The 7,104-nt window shown below is 56.0% G+C and overlaps 1 long non-coding RNA gene across 1 annotated transcript in view; it reads right to left on the bottom strand.

The window, feature by feature from the left end:
• Positions 1–8: 8 nt before the first annotated feature.
• The window catches only part of LOC108446171, a 10,119-nt gene continuing 3,023 nt past the window's right edge, over positions 9–7,104 (bottom strand). The window contains exon 3 of the long non-coding RNA XR_001861296.1: positions 9–720. This is a non-coding gene — a long non-coding RNA (uncharacterized LOC108446171). The remainder of the gene's footprint in view (positions 721–7,104) is intronic.

Here is a 7,104-nt window from a genome sequence, read left to right as displayed (position 1 = left end):
CCCCACCCCCGGCCACCCTCGGTTTATCCTTCAGTTTGATGTGGCTCCAACCCACGGCTCCGCTCCGCGGCCGCTCCCGGGTCATTATTTCCATTCACTCGGCGAGAGGCTTTCACCAGCAAATACCTCGCGAAGAACTAATCCTGCCAAGGGCCCTCCTGAGCACCCCTCACCCCTGGGAGCAGGGGGAACTCCCCGGCCTCATTTAGGCACACAAAAGACCTCTAATTAGCTTTTTGTTTAGTCCGATTATGACTGTAAGTTTTGACCTTTCAAAGTGATTAGCTTTCGAAGTGAACTCATTTGCATAACATCGGTTTCCAAACTACATCTACAATCTGGGATCAGACTTTTTGTTGTTGCTGTTCACTCCTTTTTTCTTTTTCTTCTTTTCTAACAGCAGCCAGGCTCTGGTTTTGGACCCTGGATGAGGCTCTGCTCCTGCCCTTTGGTATCTCCAGCGCTCCAGGCTCTGGCGCACCCAGTTTTAGGGCATACGGGATTTCTGCAGTCCTTTCCCAAAGCTCTGGCTCTGCCATTGCTGGAAAATCGCATCGGCCTGGAAAATGCTCACCTGCATCCTGCTGTCACCACCAACCGACCCCAGCTCCTTGGGACCTCCAGGGAAATCCTGGAGTCCTTCCAGCTGGGCTCCAAGCTCTCTGTCCAGCCATCCTGGCCCAGCTGCGCCACAGTCACGGCCAAGGTCACCCGCAGAGCCTGGGGGAACAAAGGGCTTTAATACGTTCTTTGTGGCAGCTAAATTCAAAACTCTTTATCACCACAAACATTCCTTTATCTGGGCAAAGCCCTCCAGAGGCGCATTTTATTACCCTGGGTTATTAAACAAAAACTTTCCGATAATGAGGCGAGTTGATCTCCGCGGTCGCCTTCGGGGGACGGGGGAGCCCCCACCCAGCGCTGCCGCGGGTATCAGCAAAAACTTTCCGATAATGAGGCGAGTTGATCTCCGCGGTCGCCTTCGGGGGACGGGGGAGCCCCCACCCAGCGCTGCCGCGGTTATCAGCCCCGGGGCCGCGCTGCCTCTATCTCTGCCCGTGATTATCCTGCCCCCTGCGAGGCTTCGCATCTCCCCGGCCCGCCAGTAACAGAGGAGAAATCTTTGCTTTGGGCGAGTCTTCTTGGCGAGCATCTTCTGGCACAACAGCTCAGGGCTCGGGGGGCTTCAGGGGGTCCAAAGGTTTTGGAGATAACAGCCCCCCTCTCCTTTCCTCCCCTCGGAGAGGAGGGCCAAGGGCTCAGTGCAGCACGAACACCAAGGAAATGCTGACTTTGCTCTGGAAGAAACACTCGTATGGTCAGAGGCTGAGCTGTGCCCACTCTCCCCAGCCAGACCTGGATCCTGTGACCCCTCAAACCCACCCACAACCTCCTGCCCAGGCAGCAGCTTTTGGCCTGAACCCCCCCGGCCCTCCCATCCCTGTGGGACACAGACACTGCTCCATCCCTGGCACAGCAGCTCCCTTCCCCCTCCTTTCCCCCCTCCCCAAAGCAGGTCTGTAATATTTTGTTCCCTGCACACAGACGAGGAGCTCTGTGCTGGCTGCTCGGCTTTATAACATCCCTGTTTCCTGCCCTGGCTTTATTACATCTGTTCTTTGGGGTATGGGGTTATAAATTGGGCATGTGATGACGTGTAATCACTAACTGCAAAGCCAATACATTTTCGCTGCAACAGCAGCAAGACAAATAAAGGTGAGCGGGGGAGGCTGGCGAGGCTCTGACAAAGGGAGATACACGGCCCTGAGAACTTAAAAAGCTGACTGAGGATCCAGCGTTACCCTAATCGAGCTGGTTTCCTTTCTGGGGCAATGTCCCTGCTTTTGGGAAGGGTTTTGGCTTTCATTATGAAGCCCAGCTGCACCTCCAGCTCTCTTTTGGGGTGCCTGGGGCCTGGCACTGGCTGTGCTCCCCCAGCAGCACATTCCTCGGGGGTTTCCTGGGCAGAGCCAAAGCCAAACCAAGGCAGTTTCACACTGGGATCAGCCCAGCTGATGTGAGTTGGATATTAGGAAAAATTTCTTCATGGAAAGGGTGGTTAGCACTGGAACAGGCTGCGGAAGGCAGTGGTGGTGTCACCATCCCTGGGAGCGTTCAAAAAACGCGTGGGTGTGGCACCTGGGGACAGGGATTAGTGGTGAAGGTGGCAGTGTGACGTTAGCGGCTGGACTTGATGATCTTAGAGAGCTTTTCCAACATGAATGAATCCATGATTCTGTGATCTCCGGAGGGCACAGCCCTGCCTGCTGCAATAGGGGCACTCTGGCATCCTCACTCACCAACTCTGCCAGGAAGGACCTGGCACATCCCTGCTCCTGGCACAGCAGGACCCTCCAGCCCCTCGCCCCACGTCCAGATCAGCTGCTCCAGGAGCTTCACCCAGGGAGGTTTCTCCAGTGCCCGGGGCTGGAGGGCGGCTTAAACCAACTCAGACTCAACCTGGTTTTTGATCTGCAATTCCAAGGTGCCTCGTGTCCACCCAGGCAGAGTTTCCATGGCTCAGGAGCTTGGCAGTGCCTCTCTGCCCTGCTCCCACTGAGGCCAGGCCCGAGTCAGCGCAGGGCGAGAGCTGAAGCCAGCCCTGGCCTTGTGCAGGGTGAGCTGAAACCGGCCCAGGACTGCTGTCCTGAGCAGCAATCATCACTTGTGCAACTGTGCAAATGTGGCTGGCGAAGATGGGACAGGTGATAAATGGGAGGGAGTCACCCAGCTGCAGCTTAAGATGTGCCTGTATGCTGCCGTACCGGTTTATCATGATAAATGTCATCGCAAAATCAATTCTCTGTGTACTTTTGGGAATTACAACTATCATTCTGGTGTGATTTATTTCCTGTATAACACGGACAAGGGCTCTTTGTTCATCATTTTGAAAGTTCATTTAAAATTGCTTTGAGTTCTTGGTTTTTGCGCCGTGACACGGCCGATGGGTGTCTGCTCTCCTGTGAAATATGGGCCAAGGCAGGAGGAGGCTGGGCTGGGAGCTCTGCCCCTCCTTGTCCTGCTCCTGTGGCCGTGGGAGTCATGGAAAGCCCTGGTAGAAAGTAATGTCACCGGGGGCATCTCTGGGGACAGAGGAGAGGATGGCTGGCGATTGCCCCAGTGCTGGGCTGGGATTCTTTTATCCCGGCACAGCGCGCTGGGCCAACCTTCCCTTCTTTTCCATGCCACCCACCAAACCTGTTTGTCCTGCCCTGCTGCTGGGGAGCCAAGAAACTTCCCAAGCTCTGAGCACAGAGCGTCCCATCTCCTCCTTGTGCCGGCCTTTGTGCCGGGGTTCATGCTGGTGCTGGCAGGAGCTGGCACACTGCCCTGCTGGGTGTCCTTCCCACCCTAAACCTGTCTCCTCTTGCTGCTGGAGCTGCAGGGATGAGGGCTGGAGGTCCCAGAGGATGCAGGGATGGGGGCTTGTTGGGCTGGGGGCAGTGGGGTTGGAGGTGGCAGGACAGCAGCTGCTGGTGCCAGGGAAGAGCAACTGCAAACCATCCAAGCTCAGGTTGTTTATCCACGAGTGCAGAGGCCGAGCAGGGAACTGATGGCTCCTATAAACACATGGGGTAAACAACAGGCACGGGATGAGCTGTTTAAGTTAAAGGACAGTGCTGGCACAAGGACGAAGGGGATAAATTAGCCATGAAGAAGATTTAGGCTGGAAATGACAAGAAAGCTGAAGATCATAAGGAGAGAGAGGTTCTGGAAGAGCCTCCAGAGCAAGGGCATGGAGGGGTGAAGCTTCCAGTGCTTCCAGGATGGGGCCCAGTCCCTTTCTCGGTGGGTGACCTGCACTCCTGCAGCTGCTGCTCTCCTTCTCCCCGACCACCTGGCCAAGGGGCTCTCGCTGCCTCCAAAGATTGATACTCCCACTGCCTTCACCCCGTGGTACTTCAGAGAAGCTCAGGAAAACCATCACTGCATAAATCTCCCAGTTCAAACCTCTCCGGCATTAATCATTTGTCTTTAAAGCCCAGAACTCAGCCCTGGGATTATCACCTTTGGAGGAAAACAGCTCCCTAGGATATCCAGGAGGGGTGCGTGACGAAGGGATCCCTATTTCTGCCCCAAAATACATCCCCCAAACCCTTGGGAAACTGGAACTCAGCTTTGGAGGCTGCATGAGGCCTGATGCAGCCCTGTTCCCTGTCACCCTGGGGTACCCGGCGGCGTTGCTGGCCCCAGCCCCGCGCTGCAGACGTGTTTTTATGGTTGTTTGTACCAGGTGTGCGCTGCGGCGGCGCGGGGGCGGAACCGCGAGGAGGAGGAAATGTGCTCGGTGGTTTTGCCTTACAGATTTGAGCCGAAACCTCCAATAAATCACGGGAGCAGCTGACAGGGAGCAGAGGTTGCGGCGGGGGGAACGCCGGGGCACAGCAGCTTCCCCGCAGGCGGGACCCCGCTCGGTGGGGGTGATGTGGGGACCCCACAGCCGTCCCGTCGTGAATGCCCGCGGTGGAGGCTTCTCCTGCCATCAGGAGCTCCCAGTGGAGCGAGGAGGGAAGGAGAGGAGCTGAGTCACAGTGTCCTTCTCGTGTGCCAGACCCCACCAGCAGCAGGGCCCGAGGGGTGTCCGGCTGCCCTGCGCGCACCTGGGCCCCTCCAGCGCCTGTCCCTGTTCCCCAGCCAGGCTCTCCCAGCTCCCTTCTGGTTTTCATTACCCTCCTCCAAGCCCAGCACCAAGAGCCTAATTTGGAATAACAGGCGAGTGAGTGCGAAGGGGAAAAACCCTGCACTTGCTCTGTTCCTGAGCTAATCCCCTGACAAATTCTGCAGCCCCGGCTGTGGTCTGGTTCCAGAGACGCCCCTGATTGAAATGGAAATACTCCCCGCTCCTCTCCCTTAAAGGAGAAGCTTCCCTCTGTTTATAAACCCTTCCAGAGGGGGTTTTACGATTCTCTTTTACTAGCTGGCCTGCCCGAGGAATGTGGCAGCCTCAATAGCTGCAGGAAACATCTCTGCCCATAAACCCCCCCAGTCAGAGCCACGAGCTGACATTGTCATGAAACGAAAATATTCCTGACGCTTATCAGGGGCCCACATCAAAGGAGCTCCGGCCGTAAATCTCCCGGGGCTGTGCCATGGAGCCCAAATAAAAGCAGCTCCCTGGGCAGCTGAGGGTCCCCGCGGGCAGGGGCATCCTAAATAGCTGCAGGAAACGTCTCTGCCAATAACCCCCCCCAGTCAGAGCCACGAGCTGACATTGTCATGAAACGAAAATATTCCTGACGCTTATCAGGGGCCCACATCAAAGGAGCTCCGGCCGTAAATCTCCCGGGGCTGTGCCATGGAGCCCAAATAAAAGCAGCTCCCTGGGCAGCTGAGGGTCCCCGCGGGCAGGGCAGGGGGCTCAGGCTGGGGTCACCTTCCTGCACAGACCAGCGATTGGAGAAGGCAATTGGAGAAGGCCTCTGGGTGTGGGGAGAGCCCCGAGCTCGTTTCTTGGGACAGTTTTGCAGTAGAACTTGGAAATGTTTTTGGGGTGCTTTGCCTCCTCCTGCCCCTCTGCTGGGCCTCGCTCACCAAGACACAGATGGACATGGGCATTTCATCCCGGGGCAGAACGTTACTGGTTCGGTGCTTGGCACACATGGGGAGACAAATCCCACCAATCCAGGCTGCCTCCAAGCTCCCAGGATTCAGAAGCGACAGGAGACGTCCCAGCTCTTCCCAGCACACTCTGCCCCCAAAATGCTCATTATTTCAACCTGAACCAGGGTAAAATCAAACATAAAAAATAAATAAAATATCAGGCATGCGTGTGTGTGGGTGGAGAAAGCCCTGTGGGAAGCTGGAATGGTGGGAGAGCTGAAATGCCACTTCCCAGGCAGCGGGAGTGGCACCCGGGATGGGGAGCAGAGTGTGCCCAACCGCTGGCTCGGGGTGACCCTGCTGTCCCCAGGCCCGGGCAGGCTGACAGCACATTATGCAGCTCGCCTATCTTTTGTTGCCAGTCGGAGCCAGGAGTATTCCTGCAGATCGTTTAGATTCAGGTAAATCAGCGTTTTCCAGTCCCAGGGGGATATTTCCCACTGGTTGGGCTGCGGGGTCACCTCCAGGAGCTTTCAGCAGGGTATCGGTTGCTCCGTAAAGTCTTTGAGTGATGGATACTTCGTCTCACAGGTAAGTTGTTCCAAAAGTTAATTATCTCCCTGGTTGCTCACTTGGGACTGTAATCACGCTCTGCTGAGCTGCTGCCCTCACCAACAATTACAGAAGTGCCCAAAGGGGAAGTTTCTATCTCGCCCTCAGCCTCGTCATGCCCTGATGGCAGCAGATTTACAGCCTCCGAGGCGCCCAGGAGCCCCGGCTGGGCACTGCTGCTCTCCCTGCAGCTCTCTCAGGGCTGGACCATCCCAGGGCTGCCCCGAAGCTGCTCCCGGTGCAGGAGCAGAGTTCTCTGTATGTGGCCTCTCCTCCCTCCCTGAAGCAGGGCCACGGAGTCGAAGCCTTGATGAACAAAATTTAAATGCAGCAGCTCTGGGAGAGCCAGACACTAATGTGACATCTCTCACCAGCACTTGCCATTCCCTCCCTTCCACAGCTTTGATGTTAACTTCTTACAAGCTCGGAGACGGCTGCAGGATCGGCTTGGGGAATCGTGCATGTTAATAGGGACAAGCGACAGGGAGGCACAAGGTTCCTCTCTCCCCACAAACACAAGGGGAAAGGGCAGGCTGTCTCCCCTGGGCTGCCCTCTTCTCTCCTGGATGCCTTGTCCAGGTGTTTTGGGATGATGATGTGAACCTTTGGCCCAGTGCACCACACTGCGCCAGCACAAGTGGGTTATTCCTGGGTCAGGAGTCCTTGACAAGGGCTGAAACCAGTTTGGCCACAATTTTAACACGTGGCTCCTGCCTCTCTTCTCCTCCTATTTCCAAACTAGGTTAGTTTCCCCTTGGCTATCAAGGGAGTGTTGGAGATGCTCAGGCAGGTTTGATATTTAGTGCTGCACCTGTGTTGGATGGGCCTTAATTATTTATAGCTTTCCTATCCTGTTTTCTCAAGTCAGTTGGGAAGAGGTGACAGGTGAAGACTTCTTGCAGCAGATGCTTATGAGGCGGGTGAGGTGCCTGCCGCTCAGATGAGAAGAAA

This window comes from Corvus brachyrhynchos, unplaced genomic scaffold, assembly GCF_000691975.1.
Source record: "Corvus brachyrhynchos isolate BGI_N302 unplaced genomic scaffold, ASM69197v1 scaffold150, whole genome shotgun sequence".
In the NCBI taxonomy this organism is placed as follows: Eukaryota; Metazoa; Chordata; class Aves; order Passeriformes; family Corvidae; genus Corvus; species Corvus brachyrhynchos.
The sequence above is the reverse complement of the archived record's forward strand: the minus strand, read 5'-3'. Positions and strand labels throughout refer to the sequence as shown.